At 35.4% G+C, this 21,799-nt stretch overlaps 1 protein-coding gene across 9 annotated transcripts in view; it reads right to left on the reverse strand.

Moving 5' to 3' along the window:
* NCKAP5 (NCK associated protein 5) overlaps positions 1-21,799 on the reverse strand; it is a 1,109,295-nt gene that overhangs the window by 1,020,345 nt on the left and 67,151 nt on the right. For 4 of the 9 annotated variants that reach the window (XM_074215031.1, XM_074215027.1, XM_074215028.1 and 1 more), the window contains exon 2: positions 9,574-9,693. The exons of 3 other annotated variants lie outside the window; for them this stretch is intronic. The gene's annotated coding sequence lies outside the window, so the exon portion shown is untranslated. Of the gene's footprint in view, positions 1-8,427; positions 8,546-9,573; positions 9,694-21,799 lie in introns of all 9 variants that reach the window. 2 more of the 9 variants (XM_074215029.1, XM_074215030.1) reach the window with 1 other exon arrangement.

Here is a 21,799-nt window from a genome sequence, read left to right on the forward strand (position 1 = left end):
TGGGACCCAGTTCCGCCTGCTGATGCTGGAAGATTTTGTTTTCCAATTCCTTCCTTCTATCAGATTGCAGCAATCATTTTCTTGTCGTGGGGGAGAGGGGAAGGAGAGAATGTTTAGAATGTTTATCACTCAGCCCTCTATCCAATGGCAGGCAATCTCCAGGTTCCTGACTGGTACAGCAGCAAGCCATCATTTTTTCAGGAATTTAGGCTTTTATTTTATGACTTTCTGTCTGTAATATCTGTTAGGATTGCATTTTTGTAGGTTCTCCCAATTCCCCCAAGAGCTATGCTTTCACTTGTTTATTTTGCTGTCAGTTTGAGGCAAATGGAATCCCCCCACCCCCACCCACACACACCCCTGAAGGATTTTTCTTGGTTTATACATTTTTCTTGTTTTATACAGCCCCTATTGCCAGATTTCCTGGGGTGTTCTGTTTAAAGGTTGAGTCATGCAATCATTCCTTGAAACCATCAGACCACCTTAGACTATCTAGGCACATATGACTTAAATACTACTCATATAATGCCTTATATAGATAAATGCTCAACGATTATATGCTGATTGTTTTCACGCAAAAAAAATGCTAATAATAAAGATAAAAAAAAACCCACTCTCTTGATTTGTTTTTGGGGGGGAGGGAACTCTGAGTTTCATAAGGTTTGTGTTTGCACTGAGATGCCTCTGGCCTAGATATGCTCCTGTCCCACCTCCCCCTTCTTGATTAGCATCTCTACCTGGCCCATTTTCTGGGAATCTTGAATGTGTCATGCTGGAAATTTCTAGTCCAATGCTGTTCTCCCTGGAATATACTTGGCACCTCCCTGCATACTATTGATGTCAAAGTTGGGTAAATTGTCCAATGCACCTGAGTAAGATCCTGCCATTTCTGATAAAATCCAACTCCAATTCTATCATAAAACAGGTCTGGCCTGGACTGCAAAATGAATGGAATTCTATTTCAAGCTAGGAATGTTGAGAGCTTGGCACAACCTGGAAGGGACCTCCTGATAGCTCATTAGACCCTTCCTCCTTGTACTCAGGACAGAGAGATCATAGCACCTTAAGCCCAATACCTGAGACCTCGAGCCAGGCTTCGCCCCCTGGTGGCTGATATCTAGATATCTCTCTCTTTATTTTTTCTTTAAAGATTCTACTTTCCTTATGTAGCTCCTGTCTCTCATGCCTGGAATGTTCTTCTGGCTACCCCCCTCTCTGAAACTAAGCTTGAATCCCACTTCCTCCAAGAGGTCTTTTCTAGTTCCACCACCTGCCTTCTACTCTAAGGCTAATTTCCATTTCCTTTTTGTCTTGCATGTATCCATTGATGGCAATATAGGGCTGCTAGATGGTCGGCAGGTAGAGCACTGGCTCTGAAGTCAGGAGAAGCTGAGTTTAAAATCAGCCTCAGATACTTGACAGCTACTAGCTGTGTGACCTTGGGCAAGTCACTTAACCAATTCAGAGCCATCTCTAGTTATTCAAATTCATATCTGGCCACTGGACCCAGATGGCCCTGTAGGAGAAAGTTAATTTGGTGACTTAGCACAGCACTTCTTCACTCAAATCCAATTTATGTGCTTGTGGTTTTCAAGAACAAAGGACAAATCAAAACTGCCTGGTACTAGTTAAGAAATAGAGTAATGGATCGGTGGATTAGGATAAATTCAAAAGAAACAGCAGTAAATGCCTACAGCAATCTACTGTTGGACAAAGCCAAAGACATCAGCTTCTGGGTTAAGAACTCATTATTTGACTAAAATTGTTGGGAAACTGGAAAATAGTATGGCAAAAATTAGGCACAAACCCATATCTTGTACCCTATACCAAAATAAGGTCAGAATAGGGACAGGATTTAGACATAAAAGGCAACACCATAGATAAATTAATAGACCAAGAAATACTCTATCCATCAGATCTATGAAAAGGGAAAAATTTATGACCAAGAAAGAGAGCACATTATAAATTACAAAATGAATGATTTTGACTATATTAAATTAAAATCCTTCCAGAATTAGAAGGAAAGCAGAATGCTGGGAAATGATCTTCACAACTAGGAGTTCTGATAAAGATCTCATTTTTAAAACATATAGAGAATTGCATCATATTTATATAGTTACAAGTCATTCCCCAATTGATAAATGGTCAAAGGATTTGCATAGTTTTCGAATGGACAAATCAAAACTATATATATATATAATATATACATATATATATATATATATAATCATATGAAAAATGCTCCAAATCATTATTGATTAGAGAAGTGCATATTAAAACATCCATGAAGTATCATCTCACAAGTATCAGATTGGCTAAGGTGAGAAAAAGGGAACATGATCAATTTTGGACAGGTTGTGGGAGGACTAGTACATTGATGCATTTCTAGTGGAGTTGTAAACAGATCCAACCATTTTGGAGAGCAATATGTCCAAAGAACAATAAAACTGATCATGCTCTTTGACCCCAGCAATTCCAATTCTAGGACTATATCAAGAAGAAATCATAAAAAATGGGAAAAGTCCAAAATATTCATAGCAGTTCTTTTTTGTAGTGACAAAGAATTGGAAATTGAGGGTATGTCCATTAATTGGGGAATGGTTGAACAAGTTACAATATTATGGAATATTATTGTTCTTTAAGAAACTGAAAATGGGTGGACTCTAAAGAAGCATGGAATGAATTATAGGTTCTGATGCTGAGCAAAAGGAGCAGAACTAAGAGAATATTCTATACATTAACAACAACATTGTGAGTTGATCAACCTTGTTCTAATGGGACAACCTCTATCAGACTGGCTATGAACAATGCTATCCTCATGCAAAACAAAATAAAACAAACCAAAAAAACCCCTTCAGAATCTGATGAACAATGCATTCACTTTTTAAAAAATATCTTATCTATTTCTTTCCCTTAATCCTAATTCTTCTTCGTACTGTAAATGACTAACCTGTAAACATGTTTAACATAAACCTGACTATTCACCACTGAGGGGAGGGAGGTGGAAGGGAAAGCAGAAGGAAATTTTGTAACTTAAAAATATACATAGTCATATGGATGAATGTTGAAAAACTCCCATAACATGCATTTGGAAAAATAAAACATCAATAAAAAAAGAACAAAGGACAAACATTATATAGTCTCCATTGTTAGACTGTAAGTCATCTAAAGGTAAGGCCCATTTTTTTTCTGTGTGTGTATGTGGAGGGGATATAGGGGTGAACCCAGTACCTGGCCCATACTAAGCTTTTAAGAAATGCTCATAGCCCTGGTTGTCTCAGTTTAGGTCTCTGGTGTTCTTTGGAGTGAATCAGAGTAAGTCTGGAATAAACCTACTGCTTTTAGCCTCACTGGAATGTCTTCCTATTTTGTGAAACCTCTAAGTCCCAGAGCAAACATAAAAGACTGACACATACATCCCTCCAAAGTGGACAAAATGAACTTTAAAAGTTCAGAACTACAAAAAAATTTAATTCCTTTTGACCATCAGCAAGTAACAGAAAGACTGTTGAATTTTCAGTCAGAGAAGCTCAACCCTGGCTTTCATACTTACCACCTTTGTGGCAAACCAAATGACTTCTCTGAGCCCTCAATTTCCTTATATCCAAAATAAAGATGTGGGTCTAGATGAGTTCTGGGGAACCTTACAACTTTAAGCTAATGATTCTATGATTCTAGGTTGTAATAGCTTATCAACATCTCTAGCATTAAAAGATCATAAACTTATACAAAAAAGAAGTATATACAGTACTCAACTTGAATAGATTTTATTCTTTCAAATTTGTGAATGAGTTCTTTGGAACTCATAACACCATTTTTTAAAAAATTTTTCAAGGCAATGGGGTTAAGTGGCTTGCCCAAGGCCATAAGGCTAGGTAATTATTAAGTGTCTGAGGCCGAATTTGAACACAGGTACTCCTGACTCCAAGGCCAGTGCTCTATCCACTGTGCCACCTACCCACCCCCCATAGCACCATTTTCTTACAGAGGCAATTTAATAAATTGAGGTTAGGTTCCCAAAACAACCCATACAAGCCATAATGTACCTGAATTCTATGCTAATGGTTTTATTTTAAATATAATTAGTCATCATTTATAACTATTTCCCTCTGGAAAAATGATTCTGATTTCCAGCTCAGGACCTCTTTTTCCTACTCTGCTGTAGCAATGATGGTAAAACTTAGAACACAGTATCATTTGAGCCAAGGAATCAGAATTTGTTGATTTTCTACAGTTGCATAAGAAAAAGCTTCTCTACTGTGATAAAATAATGGAACTCTGAGGATAACTACCTCCTAGTTCCATTGAACTGAAGAATTAAAAAAATTCCCCCTATTACCTTATTATTATTATTATTATTATTATCATTTTTGCAAGGCAATGGGGTTAAGTGACTTGTCCAAGGTCACACAGCTAAATAATTATTAAGTCTGATATCACATTTGAACTCAGGTCCTCCTGATTCTACTCCATCACTTAGCTGTCCTTCCCATGTCATTTATTTTTATATTCTGGATATTTTGCTTATAATCATTATCTCATTTGCTCCTCACAAACCTGAGGGATACTTGCTTTAATTATCCCCATAGTTTCAGATGAGGTAAATATAGCAAGTAAAAGTTAAATAACTTGTCCAAAGTCAAACAGCTAGGAAGTGTCTAGGGAGGGGGGATTTGAACTCTGGTCTTCCTGACTCTAAATGTGACACTTTATGCTCTGGACCATCAAATAACCCCAGAAATGAGGAGCCTTAGGCCACTAGTTCATAACCTGGTGTCTATAGATGCTCAATGGGTCTGTGTTAGATTTCAGGGGAATCTATGAATTGAATACAGAAAAAAATGACATCTTTATTTCAATATAACTGAGTTTCCTTCATAGTCTTATGTGTAGGAGATATATATATATATATATATATATATATATATATATATATATATATATATATATATCTTGCCTTTTATGCATGTAATAAAACATTATTGGTAAAAGGTATTCCCTAGGCTTTATGAGTCTTCCAAAGGGGTCTATGACATAAAAAAGGTTAAGAACTCCTGTCTAAGATGTAGATTCCATCTCCTAGTAGTGAAGATGTGACTGGTTCATGTGGTGCCACTTTTACAAAAGAAATTATGATACCTATATTATCTACAAGACCAAATACTACACAATAGATTAGTCTCATTGTTCAAAAAGTAATGCATATTCCATCTTTCCATTTATCAGTGGAACGACCTTCTTACCTCTTTAGCTATGTTAGTTCTGTTATCTATGTTTTAGAAATAATGTGGTACAAGTAGAAAGAAAACCTAGACTCAAAAGAATTTGGGTTTTAATCTAGTCTTTGAACACTTGCAAACTCAGACAAGTCATTAATTTGTACCATCTATTAGCCTCATTTTCATCATCTGTAAAATAGGTTTTGAAATGCAAGTAAGATAATGTGTTTAGACCATAATATTCCGTATAAATATTAGTTATTGAATGCCCAGCTTACTACTTCTTCTCTAAAGTTTCTTCCTATTGCCCAAGAGCATAATAAGTATGTCAACAAGAGTTTATTAAAGGTCTAGTATGTGCTACTCACTTCACCAAGCTCCAGATACAAAGAAAGGCAGGCCCAGCCCTTCAGTAGCTCACAGTAGTTATGGCCTATAATGTCTGAATCATTCATTTGATGTCATGTTCTGCCTTGTGCTGTTGGTTTTTAAATGTAAATAAAAATATTGGATCACATTTATATGATAATTTAAGGCTTGAAAATATGTTTAAATATAAAATTATCATTTTGCTGTAGAAATGTTTATGTGTATGAGTACACATACATACATATATATATATACATTTATACATACATACATACATATATATATATCTTATACATACTAGGTGGTATATACATTTTAGAGATGTGGCAACTGAGGCTACCAGGGGATTAGACTGATTTGACCTAAGATCATAAAGCTAATAAGTATCTTGGGCAGAATTTGAACTTAAGACTCCCTGATCCAGGTGGCACAATAAAGTGCCTGACATTTATTTATGTATATTCATATACATATCTTTTTTCATATATATATATATATATATATATATATGTACATTTACATATTTTTCATATTTTCCCAGTTCCTTTCCTCAACTAGATTCTGGTAAGATACTTGAGGTATTTCTTTAATCACCCAAAACTCATGATCTAATGTCTTTATACTGTAAGGTGAGAGAAATTATATTTTTAATATATTAACAGCCAATTATTAAATTAAGATTAAGGATTTTTTCCTCTTCCTTTCCTCATTCAGGGATCAGCCCCTGCTGTCTAGTCAGTTAAGTCTCTGAAAGACCTTGCTGCTAGATGAGACTGCCCCAAATCCTCTGGGAACATGTTCTGTAATCTTGGGTAGACTCTCCCCCCCCAACTAATTAGGAAATCTGTCTAGAGGATAAAAAGACTCTAATTTCTGTGAATTCTAGTAGGAAAGTATTAAGTCTATGCCCTTGTACCCCTCCATTAGAATTTAGAGTGATCCAACTCATAAGGAAGAAAACCAACCAGAGTGGTCTAAGTAGAGATGGATTCTTCTATTCAGATTGTCTTCAGCCACTGAGTCACATAATGAGCCTACCTCCCCATTTAAATACCCTCACCATCATTAATCAGGGTTGATTTCACATTCCCTACCAAAAAAAATATATTAAGGCATTCAATGCGTCCATTGGGTATCTTTGGTTACTGTGAAAACCACTGATCATCAATTTTCTGATTATTACTAGTCTAATTAATAAATTGATTATTAATTATCCAGAAACTCTGTCTTACAGGTTTTTCATTCATATCAAAAGGCTTCATAAATACTTTTTGATTAGAGGAAGTTAGGAGGCACATAGACTTTTTTTTCCCAAATAAGGTCATATAGCCCCTGAAATCTATCCTCAGAACTTTTGAGAATTGAACCACAGGTTAAAAACCCATTCTAGACTATCCAATATATCCTAAAGATTACCACCAGATTGAACTTTTTAAAGATGCCTTTTCTTCTACATTATGGTTTTTTAAAAAAATATTCATATGCCTCTTTACTACTGAAATGATAAGGTTTCATACTCAAGGATTCCTATAATCTAGCTCCAAACTTGATTACCTATTGCTGTTCAATTCAGATCAATTTATCATGGATTATCTGTTATGAATTAGGCAAAAAAAAAAGTAGGGACCAAGGATCCAAAAACAAAAATGAAACAATTCCCTAAATTAAACAATTAAACAAACTTCCCCTTGGAAAGTTGACTTTCTATTGTCCAGATCTACTTAGTGTTTCAGAATGCAATTTACACATTCAATTCAATTCAATGCACATCTCAAAGGTATCTATGATATACAATGCATTTTTTAATAAGTGTTAGAAAAAAACGATGATTGTCTTTACCTTAGGTAACCTCAGTAGGTGACTTTGGGCCATAGAGATAGAAAGGGCAAGAACTTCCCTCTAATCTCCACCCACATTTTCCATGAGTAAATACACACTTCTGTAGCCCCTGTTAGCCATGCTCTGGGCTACCCCCTACCAAGGAAAAAGACTATATATATATATATATATATATATATATATATATATATATATATATATATATATATATATATATATAGCATTCATTTGTGGAATCTACCTTCTAAATGTTTATTTATGATCACAATGACAGAAGATTTTGCATGGCTCCCTGATTGAGTTTATTTATTTCAGAGAGAGCTATAAGAAGGCCTTGTTATTCATACAGGGTTTCACTTGGTGATTTTGTTTTACTGGATGAATGATGATATTTCAGTATAGTCTATCATAGATTAGAAGCTGAAAATAAGTGAGCAATAATTCTTATAAAAATATGTTTTGATGATAAGGAGAATGATGATAATTTATGTGTCTCTAGTGACCCCAAAAAGGTGACAGCAAGAGATAATCTGCTGTTACAGTATAATAGCAAGGGAAAGGGCTTACAGAGGTGGATGAAAGAAGAAGGGGACAGGGATCATAATGAAAGAAGAGGTAGTACCTAAACAAGAGAAGAGAGCAGAGAAAGAATCTTAGCAGCAACAAAGCTGAAAGTGATGCCTAAATATAAGACACAACCACTTACTTATCTTCTCAGAAACACAAATATAATACATTTCTACAAACAGCACAGGAAGGAAGTTGTTGTGTCTGCTTTGCACAGAGATACAATGAGAAGTAGAAAAAAGGCTGCTTAGCAGGGTTGTTTTTGAGGCTCAAATGAGATAATAGATACAAACTCCTTCAGAAAACTTAAAGCACTAGCTAAATGACTTATTATTACTATTATTATTTTTATTACTACCACCACCACCACCACCACCACCACCACTACTACTACTACTACTACTACTACTACTACCAATACTACCCTAATCACCTGATTTCCAGTTGATGATAACTTCATTTTAAACCTTCAGCTATGCTCCTGCTGAAATGAAGCCATGTCTATGCAGCAACAGAGGGGTGCCCTGGTAGTTGGTTAACTGTCAGGTTCTCTGAGAAAAATACAGTACAAACAATTTAAAGACTACTCAGCAATATTAAAACTTTCTTAATTTTAGACAATCAATGAAACAACAAGCCAATCTTGATTGCTTTGCCAGTTTCTGAAGTATGAATGTTTTTATTGAAAATCACATTGCTTATACAAGCCAGTTAGAGGTAGTCCCAGTAACTCCTTGGGTACAAACTAAAGACTACTCAGCATTATTAAAAATTTCTTAATTCTAGACAATCAGTGAAACAACAAACCAAGCCTTGATTTGCTTTGCCGGTTTTGGAGGTCTGAATGTTCACATTGAAACTTAGATTGCCAGTTTCTGAAGTATGAATGTTCATATTGAAAATTACATTGCTTATACAAGCCAGTTAGAGCTGGTCCCAGTAACTCCTTGGGTCCAGCCTCAGCTAGCCAGCTGACCAGTTACCAGAAACAACAGTACCTAATAATGTGCCATACTATTTCCTAGGAATAAGACTATTTATATTTGGTGAGGCCAGATATTGGTAATGGATGCACTACTCTAAAATGAATTGGTTCTACAGAGCCAGAGTGAGGTGGGTAACCACTATAATGGTTAATGGCTCAGAACAATGGGACAGGATGATATATCCAGGCTAGCTACCACACTGATTACACTGTCCTTTAGTCTGAGCAACCAGGTATAAATCTCTAAGAGTTCCTCCAGGAGATTTTGAAGCCCAGAAAGATTCTTGGGAATTGGGGGCAAATGAGGAGGTGGGGAGGTGGATTAGGGGAATGGGAGGGATCAGCAGAGACAGCATAGAACATGTTTGATTCTGTCTATTTGTACTTTATGAGAGTAAGTTGGGGTGTGGCCCAGTATTCTTAGATCAAAGAAGACAGTTGGTGATATAAAATTGCCTCAGGCTTTACAGACTTTTGAGGGCAGGGGGATGCAATGTGTGTGACAACAGCTTTCTTTCCCTGCTGTTACCATAGGAGGCAGTGTTGAGCTGGAAAAGGTAATGCTCTGAAGAAATTGCTAACCTTAGTTCATACCTGATTCCTTTATCTTATGTGGTATGCTCACCACATCCCTTGGTCTTATTGCCTCATGCAGGATAGAATGAGTTTTCACAGTGTGAAGCTCTTTGAGAATTCCAATAATCACTGTGGACTCTGTAGATATGAAAAGACAAAATTTTGAAGAGAGAGAGATATAATTCATTTACCAATAAAACTCCAGTTTAATTCAGGGAGTGTATTGTTACCATGTACAGAAGATCAAGAAGAATTAATTTATTGAGAAATATCTGAATGTAGTCTCAAAACTTTCATTCTCAACCCCCCCCCAAAAAAAAAATCAACTAGCAAGGACAGGGAACATCCTTGGATCATATAAGGCCTGGAAATCATTTGGTGTGGTCTTTCCAAGGCAACTGCAGATAAGACTTGAAATTCAACAAATCTAGGAGCTTTTCAGGGGGTAAATTTATTAAATATTTGACAAAATATAGCAGGTTAATTTTTAAGTTTTGGCTCTTGGCAGAAAAAAGGTCCCTATCAAGCTAAGGACTGAGCTACAAGACAGAATCTTTCCACAACTGTTGGTATTCTCCAGGAAAGTCCCTGGCAATTATGATGTACTGAAAAATGATTTCCTCCTTTAAAAGATGGACAATATTGTATAATTCAGATCATAGTCATCAAACCATTAGTTCAAAAGCAGATAACAAACAATTTATGCTTGTGTTCTTATATTTTACACTGTCTAAAACCAATAAACTAAAAAGGCATTATAGCTGCAAAGCAGAAGTTTTTAACCCAGGGTTCATAGATCTACCAGAGGGACCACGTATAGATAGCAGAGATCTATGCACTGGGAAGGAGGAAAAAATCATTTTATTTCAATGTAATTGGTTGGTGAAGGCAACTTGGTGTCCAGAGATAGAGCACTGAGCCTGAAATCAAAAAGATTTGAATTCATCCAGTTTCAGACAGTTAGTGTCTGAGTGACTTTAGGCAAGTCATTTAACTTCTACCTCTCTCAGTTTCCTCAATGGTAAAATGAGGAAATCAATACCACTTGCTTTCCCAAGTTGTTATAAAGATTAAATGAGATAATATTTGTAAAACTTGGAATTTATAATGCCTAGAACTTAGCAACTGGTTCATTAATACATGATTGCTACTTTCCTACAATACTATGTATTGAGTTGTAATTATTTAAAAAAAATATTCTGAGAAGGGATACCAAGCCTTCACCAGCTAGCCAAAGGAGTTCATGACTAACAAGAAATCAGGAAGCCCTCCTCTAAAGCATTATATTACTCATCTTTGGTGGATAATGATGGAGCAAATTAACACCAAAATATGCTCCTACCTTATCTATTTGACCTTCAATAAAAAGCTGAAACAAAAATTCAGTTTAATTAAATAAAACTTTTAGCAAGTGTCTATTTACTAAAGTACTTACATATCTAACCTTTTTTGGTGTTTCAAAATCTCCTGCAGGAAATCCTAGGACTTACAACTGGTTGCTCACCCTAAGAAACAGTGTCATCAATGTGGTAGCTATTCTGGATATATGACCCCATCCCAAAATTTACTAACTAAAGATACTAAGTGTCTGCAAACACAAAAGTCTCACTCTCTCTTCAAATATACATAAATACAACACAGATATGTCTTCTTTATACAGATCTAGAAAAAGTCCTGATTGGGCAATCCAAGAAAGAACATCATAGTGAATCATTCTTCTAGACCAGGTCAACAAAGGAAGGTATATAGGTGTATACAGATATATAGACACTTTGGAGAACATCTAGTCAGAAACTGTTAAATGAAGCATTTAAGGATAGAGACTGAAAGGCTGAGGATGTGCATGAAGACATGAAGAGATTCCCCAGTCAGGTACAGCAGAACCCAACCTTGTGTAGGATACAAGAATTGGTAACAAATAGCAACTGCCATTTACTATCCTTTTCCAGATCAGTGTTGGACTAGAAAGAATGGTGTCCAGGAGTGGCATTTTAGGATTGAGCAGTCATAGATCCTAGGTTATATATACTGAATATGGAGCAAATTCAGAAGCAAGCAACAGTTGTTTGACTTCTACCCTAGGGGCAGAATGGGGATTCAGTTCCAACCTCTGCATTAGCCTGAACTGGGAGAGGAATAACTATACCAAAAATATCAGACCAAAGGGAAGTTTGTAGTTCTGTCACTCCAAACTAGCAAAGATTTATCAGGTGTCTACTGGAACTCCAATCAGGGTATACATCCATAGTTCAGACTCAAACCTGTATCAAAACCATGCAAAATTCAAACCTGCATGTCAATAATCATACTTTTGACCTATATCAAGACTACTTTGGAATTACTGAAAACTATCTGCTTCCCAGCTTATGAGATCCTTAAAGAATGTAAGAAAGCAACAGAAAGACACAAGAAGACATATGTTCATTCCAAATATCCTCCCTCAAAATGAGGGGAGTATAAGTAACATAAAATCCAAAGTTGGGAAATAGGCCTGAAGAATTAGAAAACAATAAAAGAATTCTACCATAAAAAGATTTTTTATATTGTGGTCAGAACACTTAAGACTCAAACCCAGAGGAAGAGAATGATAACAAAACATTTATAAGAAAAGCTTCAAAGAAAAGCACAGCTTGGGCACAAATTCAACTACAATTCCATGAACAAGATGAAGTGAATTGCTTGAAAAACCCAAAGACATTAGCTTCTGGAATAAGAACTCATTATTCAAAAACAAACTGCTGGGAAAACTGAAAAATATTACGACCATAGACCTACATCTCATACCCTATACCCAAAATAAGGTCAAAATGGTAAAGGATTTAGATATTAAGGGCAACATCACAAACCAATTAACAGATCAAGGAATACTCTCTTAGATCTATGGGAAGGAAATAAGTTTATGATCAATCAAAATAGATGATTTTGACTATATTAAATTAAAAAGTTTATGCACTAATAAAAATGCAGTCAATATTAGAAGGAAGAAAGCTGGGAAACAATTTTCACAGCTAGTGGTTCTGATAAAAGTCTCATTTCTAAAATATATAGAGAATTAAATCAAATTTATAAGATTATAAGTCATTCCCCAATTGAAAAATGGTTAAAAGATAAGAACAGGCAGTTTTCAAATGAAGAAATTAAAGCTGTATATAATCATATAAAAATTCTCAAAATCATTATTGATTAGAAAAATGCAAATGCAAAGAACTATGAGGTACCATCTCACATCTATCAGATTGACTAAGATGACTAAAAGGGAAAATGCTCAATGTTGGAGAGGTTGTGGGAGGATTGGGATGTTAATGCACTGTTGGCGCATTATATAATGTCACAACCAAAACTAGTTTATCCTACAAAACTAAATATATTCCTGTGGGGGGGGGGGGAGAAGGCTCTCTAATGAATAGAAAATTTCCAAGGATTGCTGATGAAAAAAACAGTGCCATGAAGAAACTTTAAAATGCAAACATAGCAGTCAAAAGAAACATAAAAAAGTGAATAATAGCAAGCAATCACAAGGTACTAAAAAGGATAAATTTTACTGATAAACTGTAAGGAGATGATACATGTGAAAACCTTATCATCATTAGTGATCTCAGAGAGACCCTAATTAGGTAGAGGATCTGAGAATACTATTGTTGTATTTCAATAATCATAAAAGAAATAAAAAAGAAGATAAATACATAGTGTGGGGGGACTTAAGATGAAAAATGGGGAAATTATTTCACTTAAATGTGGTGAAAAGATAGAAGTATATAGTTACATGATAACTTTCTTATAAATTTAAAAGGAATAGCAAGTTTTATATTATAGATTAGCAGTTTTGTGTACAGTCATCTTTTTCTATTCTACTATGTTATGGAAAAGAGTATTTTATTTCTTAAGTTCAAAATAAAACAAATTTTAAAAATAATCTGGAATATTAAAAGCACTTAAATGCTTCTTGAATGGTATTGAATTCCAAGAACAACTAGAAAATTCCAAGAAACTATTATTATGGAAATAATAAAACTCAAAAGAAAAGAATAAATAGAAATCTAACATGGGGTGATTAAATGGTGATAATTAACTGTTACATATCTAACCACTGACTGGGAAGGGTGGGGGGGGGGGATGGGAGAAGGGTTTTGGAGGTAAGAGGAAGTATATATATATATATATATATATATGCCAAATCATTAATAGAAGGGAAAAAAATCAGTAAACATGAGAGAAAACAGTATGACCCAAGAACTACATTCTCTTCTAGAGATCCAAGAACGTCGTTGGGAAACAGTCATAAATTCAACAGCATCAACACCATCTACTAAAAGTCCATTTAGTGAGAACTGGGCAAGCTGGGTCTAAGACTCTAACAAGCTAAGAACTTGGGAGGAGGAGTTAGGAGGGTTTAGGTGAGTATTCAGAAATATATCCTGGCTTTGAGTTAATTCCATTTAGTCCCTTGCTTTTCTTTCCATGGCTCCATTGGATGGAGCCTCTCTTTCCATGCTAGTCACTTGGAACTTGGGCAGTTTTTCTCTTTCATTGGTCTACCTTAGAACAAAATGCAATCTTTCTCAGAATCACAGCCTCTCAAAATTCAAAAACACCTCAGGGCTCTTCTAGTTCTCACCAAACCTGTTAAAGATAAAGTCCCCACCATACTCTCTGCAACAATGAGTTATCTAAACTGCTCTTGAAGACTCCAAGGAATAGGAACTGGCCATCTGCCAGAAGCAATCCATCCTACTTTTACATTACATTGTATTAATTTACTTAGAACTTCATTATGCCCTTCTACTGATTGCCTTATATTAATTTATATTATGTTATAAGGACATGAAACTCTGTCCCTTTCATTAAATAAACAGAAGATAATAAATTTGGAATCCAAGGACTTGGGTCCAGATCTGATGCTTAAAACTATATAACTGTGGGCAACTTATTTCATTGATCTGGTATTCAGTTACCTCGTCTGTAATTTTTTCCAAGAATATTATTTACTTTTAATCTTTTTTTAAAAAAATTAAGATTTGAATTTTCTCCTTCCTTCTCCTGCTTTGAGAAGCAAAGCAATGTGATATTAATTATACAAGTGAAATCATGCAAAAGGTATTTCCATATTAACTGTGTTACCAAAAAAGCAAAAAATATAAAGAAAATAAACAAATTATGTTTCAATATGCATTCAAACTTCATCAGTCCACTCCCTGGAGTTGGAGCATTTTTTATCATGAGTTCTTTGGAATTGTTGTGGATCATTGGATTGATCAGAGTAGCTAAACTCTTCACAGCTGACCATTGTTACAGTATTGTGGCTTCTTTGTATGTTGTTCTCCTGGTTCTATTAACTTCATTTTGTGTCGGCTTATATAAGTCTTCCAGGTCCACTCTACTCATCAGCAACTCTGCTAGTTAAGAAGTGTCCCTTCCATTGAGCTAAAATTTTCTTTTCTGCTGCCGTTACTCATGACTAGTAGTTCTGCCCCATCCTTTCCCAGGGCTAAATACAATGAGTCTAATTAATCACTTTTCACATGGCAAGCCTAGATACTTGAATACAGCTATTATTTCCTTTCTCTGCTGCTATGAGTAGAAACTAGAGTTATGGCACCTGACACTTTTCAGTCTTTAAAGTAATTCAATTAAGTTTAAATATCTATTCATGAAGAAAAACACTTGAAGCAGGTAGGTTGGCACCAGCCCTGGAATCAGGAGGACCCGAGTTCAAATCCAAATTATTTAACTCTCTTCGCCTTCAAAAAAGAAAAACACTTTATTGATAATTTTGCAAATTATCTTCTAATCTGCAAAATAGGGGATATTCATACATATCTAACAGCTACTAAATGTCAATAAGATTTTAAGAAATTCCATGTAGATTGATAACTGGTTGTCATGATTTCAAAAAAAAAAGATTGAATAACCTAAATCAATAATGATAGGGACAATATTTGTTCTGAAAGAGGCAATATCTTCTATTACACTGGGAAAGAAATAAGATCTAGTTAATAAAATAGGATATACCTCAGATAGAGTTAAAAGGCACAGTTAATTTTCATAGCTGCTCTCCTACTTTTCTGACAGTAAAGCAAGTATACAGATCAGCCTGTTTAGCCTTCTCTCAAGGTTTTTCACTATGGATTAGAAACCATTTAAAAGTCAGAGAAAGCCCAGATAAGGCTAGACTATAAGCTCATCTGTTTCTGGTAACTCCAAATCTTTGGAGCCTTTTTCTGTAATTCATTCTCATAAACTTTTCGTCTTTTTTTCCAATTAAGTCCTTATAGAAAAGATAAAGATAAGCATTCATAGTCCGTGAATCCATAAGAATTTGTTAATTATTAACTATTTATTATTTTTCAGACACTGTTCTAAGCATGCAGGATGAGAAAATAAGCAAAAAGAACTGTTACAATCCAGGAGGCGCTTATGTTCTAATGAGGGAAGACAACACATAAAAGGTAGTTATAAAAGGGATAGGGTACCTGCATGTGGACCTAGTAGAAAAGTTTAGAAAGTCAAAGCATTACTGTGGGAGGAATGATTTATTATTTTTATTATTTTTATTAATTTTTATTATTTTATTTGTTTATTTTTTTTATTTTTAAAGAAACATTTGACCAAGGTGGCATAGTAAGTACTAAATCACTATAAGTCTCCCAAATTCACCTCTAAAACACCATAAAGTAGCAACTCAGAACAAACACTAGAACAGCAAAGCCAACAAAAAAGATGGGGTGAATGGGGCATCTAGGTGGTACAGTGAATAGAGCACCAGCCCTGGAGTCAGAAGGTCCTGAGTTCAAATCTAATCTCAGACACTTAATAATTGCCTATCTGTGTGACCTTGGAAAAGTCACTTAACCCCATTGCCTTAAATAAATAAAAAATTTTAAAAACCCCAAAATATGGGGTGAGACAATCTTCTAGTCCAAGAATTTTGAAGATCAACAGGAAAGGTCTGTCTCATTCAAGTAAAAGAGGAGCACAGTCCAGGACAACAAGCTAGTAGCAAAGCAGTGGGAGATTCTGAACCCTAGTGGTGAAGCAGGCAAAAGCCAACACCAGGACCCCCAAAATGCCTCGGCATAGCCAAAAGAAACAAATAGACTCCAGATCTGCTGCTATGAGTAGAAACTAGAGTCATGGCACCTGCTTCAGTATGTTGGGTAGACTTCAACTCCAATGACCATAATATGCCTCAGATTGGTCCTGGGCAATCAGGTAGATATCAACTCCATGTATGCCCAAGCAAATGAGTAGCCACCAGGGCAGAGGCTCCCCAACATGTATTTTAGCATAGCCCTGGGCAAATGAGAAGCCACCTGTAGTCAGAATTCCATTTGCTTAAGCATAGCCTCAGAGAAATGCAGAAATACCCCAGTGACTTTAGCACATAACAGATCCTAGCACTAGGAATCAAGTTCAACACCAGGTAAGCTGTAAGACTCCCATAGCCTTCAGTAGTACCAGCCACTCCCCACCCCAGTCTCTCAGCATAGTTCCAGACCCCTGGATCCAGATGACTCTGGAGAAAAAAAGTGAGAATGGAGCCTAAGTACAGCATCCCCTCACTCAAATTCAATTCACATGTTATCATTGACATAACATTTCTTTGATGCAATGCTCTTTTTCAAAAATGAAGTACAGGAGGTGGCTAGGTGGCAAAATGGATAGAGCACCAGCCCTGGATTCGGGAGGCCCTGAATTTAAATCTGACATCAGACACTTAATAATTACCTAGCTGTGTGAACTTGGCAAGTCATTTAACCCCATTTGCCTTTCAAAAAATTGAAGGTCACACATTATTATAAGCAAGTATGAGGGTCCTCATGGTCCTTAGGACAACATCCATATAACACCAGGTAAAAAGGGCTAAAAGTCCCTGGCACAAAAAAAAAAAACAAAAAACACGAGACAATGTCCCTGCCACCTCAGGAACAGAGATCAAATTTATAAGACAGGAAAAGGTCAAAACAATGCATTGATAACAACAACAAAGAATCTTATCATAGAAAGTTATTGTGGTGACAGAAAAGATCAAAAAATTAATTCAGAAGAGGATAACAATGTCAAAACACCAATGGGCAAAGCCCCAAAGAAAAATGAGAAATGATCTTAAGCACAGAAAGAACTCATGGAGGACTCAAAAGGGAGCTTAAAATCATATGAGAATGATAGAAGAAAAATTGGGGAAAGAAATGAACATGATGCAGGACAATTATAAAATAAAAAGCAATAGCTTGGGAATAGAAAACCATTGCTTAAACAATAAAATTGGTCAAATAGAAAAGGAAGTACAAAAGCTAACTGAGAAAAACAACTCTTTAAAAGCATTGGGCAAGTGGGAGTTGATGGCTCAATGAGACATCAAGAATCAATGAAATTCAAAACAATGAAAAAATAGAAGAAAATGTAAAAAGGGGAGGAAGGGGGAAGGAAGGGGAAAAGGAAGGAGGGAAAGGAAGGGGGGAAGGGGATGGAAGGGAAAGGGGAAGGAAGGAAGAAGGGGAAAGGAAGGAAGGGGAAGGGTGAAGGAAGTGGGGGAAAGAAGGAGGGGAGGATTAAAAGAAAGGAGGAAAGGAAAGAAGAAGGAAGGGAAGGAAAAAAGGAGGGAAGAAGGGAAGGAAGGAGGGAAAGAAAAGTAATTTTTAAGTACCTGTTTTGCAAAATATTATCTATTTTGATCCTTACTTTGATTCTCAAATTTGATATTCTTATTATGTCCATTTTACAGTGATCTTGAGATTAGTTCCCTACACTCTACTCCATCTTCCAACTCCATCTTCCAGGTCACAATTTTTATTGTTTGTTTTACCATAATTCCTAACAAAACGTCATGGGGCTAGATAGAATTCATTATGTTCTCTCAGACACACTTAATAAGAAATCGTGGCCATTTTTACCACATCTGAAGTTTTATCTTCTGTTTTTCCACTCCCAAATGATTTTTATCTACTTCCACCTTTAAATTTATGGATTTACACTGTGCTAAATACCTTTCTGAGGTATAGTGCTTATTAAATCACTCTACCTGGAAAACAAACAACTTAGCTATGCTCCTTCATTTACAGGTGTGTTTTTCCCCCATAGATTTACATTTTTCCAGAGATAAATACCTTAAATTAAATGATCAAACACTCTTAGATAAAGCATTCTTTAAGACCCAGCAGATACAAGAGGCCTGCCTCTCTCTCTCTCTCTCTCTCTCTCTCTCTCTCTCTCTCTCTCTCTCTCTCTCTCTCTCTCTCTCTCTCCATTTCTAGGTAATTCCATCAACTGTAAAATTCTTGATTAACTCGCAATCAATCAATAGGATTACTATGTCCCAGGTTTGGTGCTAGTGCTAAGGATAAAGGCAAACATTAACAATGTATGCCTTCAAAGAACTTAGTCTTCAAGTGAAACAATATATATGTTTATATGGGCACATATATAGGCAAGGAGATGGGGAAATGGAATTCTGGGTTGTGGGGAAGAGCAAAATAATTTGACTACACTGCAACGCAGACAAGAGAGTAATGTATGATAAAGTTAAAGCTATAGATTGAATACAATTGGCACGAATTGTAAATTCCAAAACAGCTTGTGTTTGAACCTAGAGACAACTGGAGTCAGTGTAACTTCAAGACCAAGGGAGTGAGATCCATGCTGTCAAAAATATCACTTGGGCAGCTTTGTGAAAAATAAGATTTTTTTCCACAAAATGTTTTTCTTGGTTTATGAAACCCAGATTCCCGTGTTCTGATTTTTTTGATTAGTGTATAAACTTGCAAGTGACTTCTTTATTTTGAGTAGAGTATCCTCCTCTCTCCCCAGCACTCACATCTCAAACCCATATCTTGATGAATCCTAGAAATCAAGACTAGGGTAGGTGGCAGAATGGATAGAGTACTGGGCCTAGAGTCAAGAAGAACCGAATTTAAATTAAGTGTCAAAAACCTACTAGTTGTGGGGTCCTGGACAAGTCACTTAATACAGTTTGAATCAGTTTCTTCATTCATAAAATGAGATAGAGAAGAAAATGGCAAACCACTCCAATTGCTTTGCCAAGAAAACTCTAAGTGGGGTCATGAAGAGTGAGACATGACTGAAAACAACTTTAGCAAGACTAATTTTAAATATAAGTAGAGTAAGTTGTATGCTATATGTTGTAATTTAAAAACATTAGAATGTTTCCCCACCCCTAAAGCATTTATTCCTTTTATTTACTACTGCAAATGAAATTCTACCACTAGAACTTATTACCTTTGGATTAAACATTAACCTTTGTCTCAGGTCTTTTTTTAAAATATGGGTACATGTATATGTATATGTATTCACACAAAAATATGTTCGTGCATTATATGCATGTTTATATTATACATATATTTATACTTATATATACATATCATATGTTATATATAATATGTATACATTTATATATTCATAATATATAGATATATTTATACTGATGTATATATAATACAATAGTTATCTCTGCATTTATATGTGTACTTATATATGCATCATATATTATATATAATACATAAACATTTATGTATGTGTGTGTATATAAACATGTATGTTTATATAGAGAGAGACATTCCTCTAATGTATCCAAAATTTTGGAACTTACATTGTGTATCTTTGTGTGCAGACAAAACCCTTTGAGAGGTGGAACATTAATTCATTAATACTGCACTTCACTCAGGATGAAAAGATGAGTTTATCAGAATATTTTCTTCTGTGACATCTTGGGCACCATTAAAGCAGTATATGCCTTCAGAGAGATCAGAAAGTCTTAAGAAGGAAAAGTGGAGGACTATGATGACATAGTCTACTTTCTTCACAATTCAGCCTAGGGCAAAGCCTGATGGGAGTTAGCTTCCTTGGGCACCTTCCTGCTTGGAAAGTTAAACAAGTCCTCCACATTCCCACTGGAACTGTTTCCTAAGGAATTCTAGAACCTATGTATGATAACTCTGAGAACTTTCATAGCTGATACACCACAATTTCCTCCCCAATTCTGTTGTAGACAAAAAGAATGGACTGGAAAAGCAGGAGGACCAGATATACATCTACACTGAAAAGCAACTTTTCTAGTTCTCTAATCAGTGATAACATCTTGTTGAATCTCATTCATTTTCATAATATGAAACTTTGCATCTATGGCTACAAGTTTTAGCAACCACTTAAATGGAATTTTAATCACCACTCACTTTCTCTCTGGTTATTATCTCTTAATCACACATAATACCTGGCTGAATATTTCAGAAATGAAGTCAAAAAGTCCTAAGTTTTATACTAGGGAATTCTTATTTGGATTCCTCTTCAGATTTACAATTTTGTGGCATGCAAATGGTTTGGAAACTTCAAGTAAGGCAGTGATCACACTGTCCATCAATTAACTTGTTCAGCAGCACTATAATTAGGAACCCTTTCCTAACTCTCCCTCACTACAAAGAGCCCTTTAACCCCTTCCTCAACATATATACTCTTTTAACAGTTTTTTGTTTTTGTTTTTCTTTTTTACTTGAAGTACAGAGTATGTGTCATCCAGATGTGATTATCACAATAGCTTGACTGTATTGAAATAATTATCAGAAACACCCTATAATAGTGAATGCTGTAACAGAGACCAGTTTTTAAATATGGTACTAGTTTTTTTCACCACTATTCTCTATACTTGAAAGTTACACTCGTTCCATCTCTGCTGGTTTTTCAGTGAAAATCATCATTGCCTGGAATCTCCTTTTCCAAATGAAAAAAGGTCCTCTTTGAGCTATTTATATAAGAAAGTTGTTCATAGTAAAGGAGAAAGAAAGTTGACTAAGTTACAAAGAACACCTAGAAGGTAAAATCTTGATTTTTTCAATGAAATGAGAATTACAGTATGATCGATACATAAGCCAGCTAGTCATTTTTATGAAGAAGGTTCTAACTGAGGGACTTACACTGAAAAAAAGAAAGTGGATTAGAAATATATATATGTAAAATTTATGTAAAACATATATAAAATGTATATATAAAAGACAAAAACATTAAAAGACACTTAAAATGTTTTTATGGTAAAATAGCCTAAGTACTAAAGGTTGCAAAAGACCAGAAGTTTAGAGCTAGAAGGAACTTTTAGGACACTTTTAATCCAACTCCCTCATTTTACAAATAAGGAAGGAATCTGAGTCTTGGGGAGACTAAGCATCTTGCCCAAGGTCACACAGACAAGATTTGATTCTAAAGCTCTGACTACCAGAATAGAATTTTCCCACTGATTCAC

This window comes from Macrotis lagotis, chromosome 1, assembly GCF_037893015.1.
Source record: "Macrotis lagotis isolate mMagLag1 chromosome 1, bilby.v1.9.chrom.fasta, whole genome shotgun sequence".
NCBI lineage: Eukaryota > Metazoa > Chordata > Mammalia > Peramelemorphia > Peramelidae > Macrotis > Macrotis lagotis.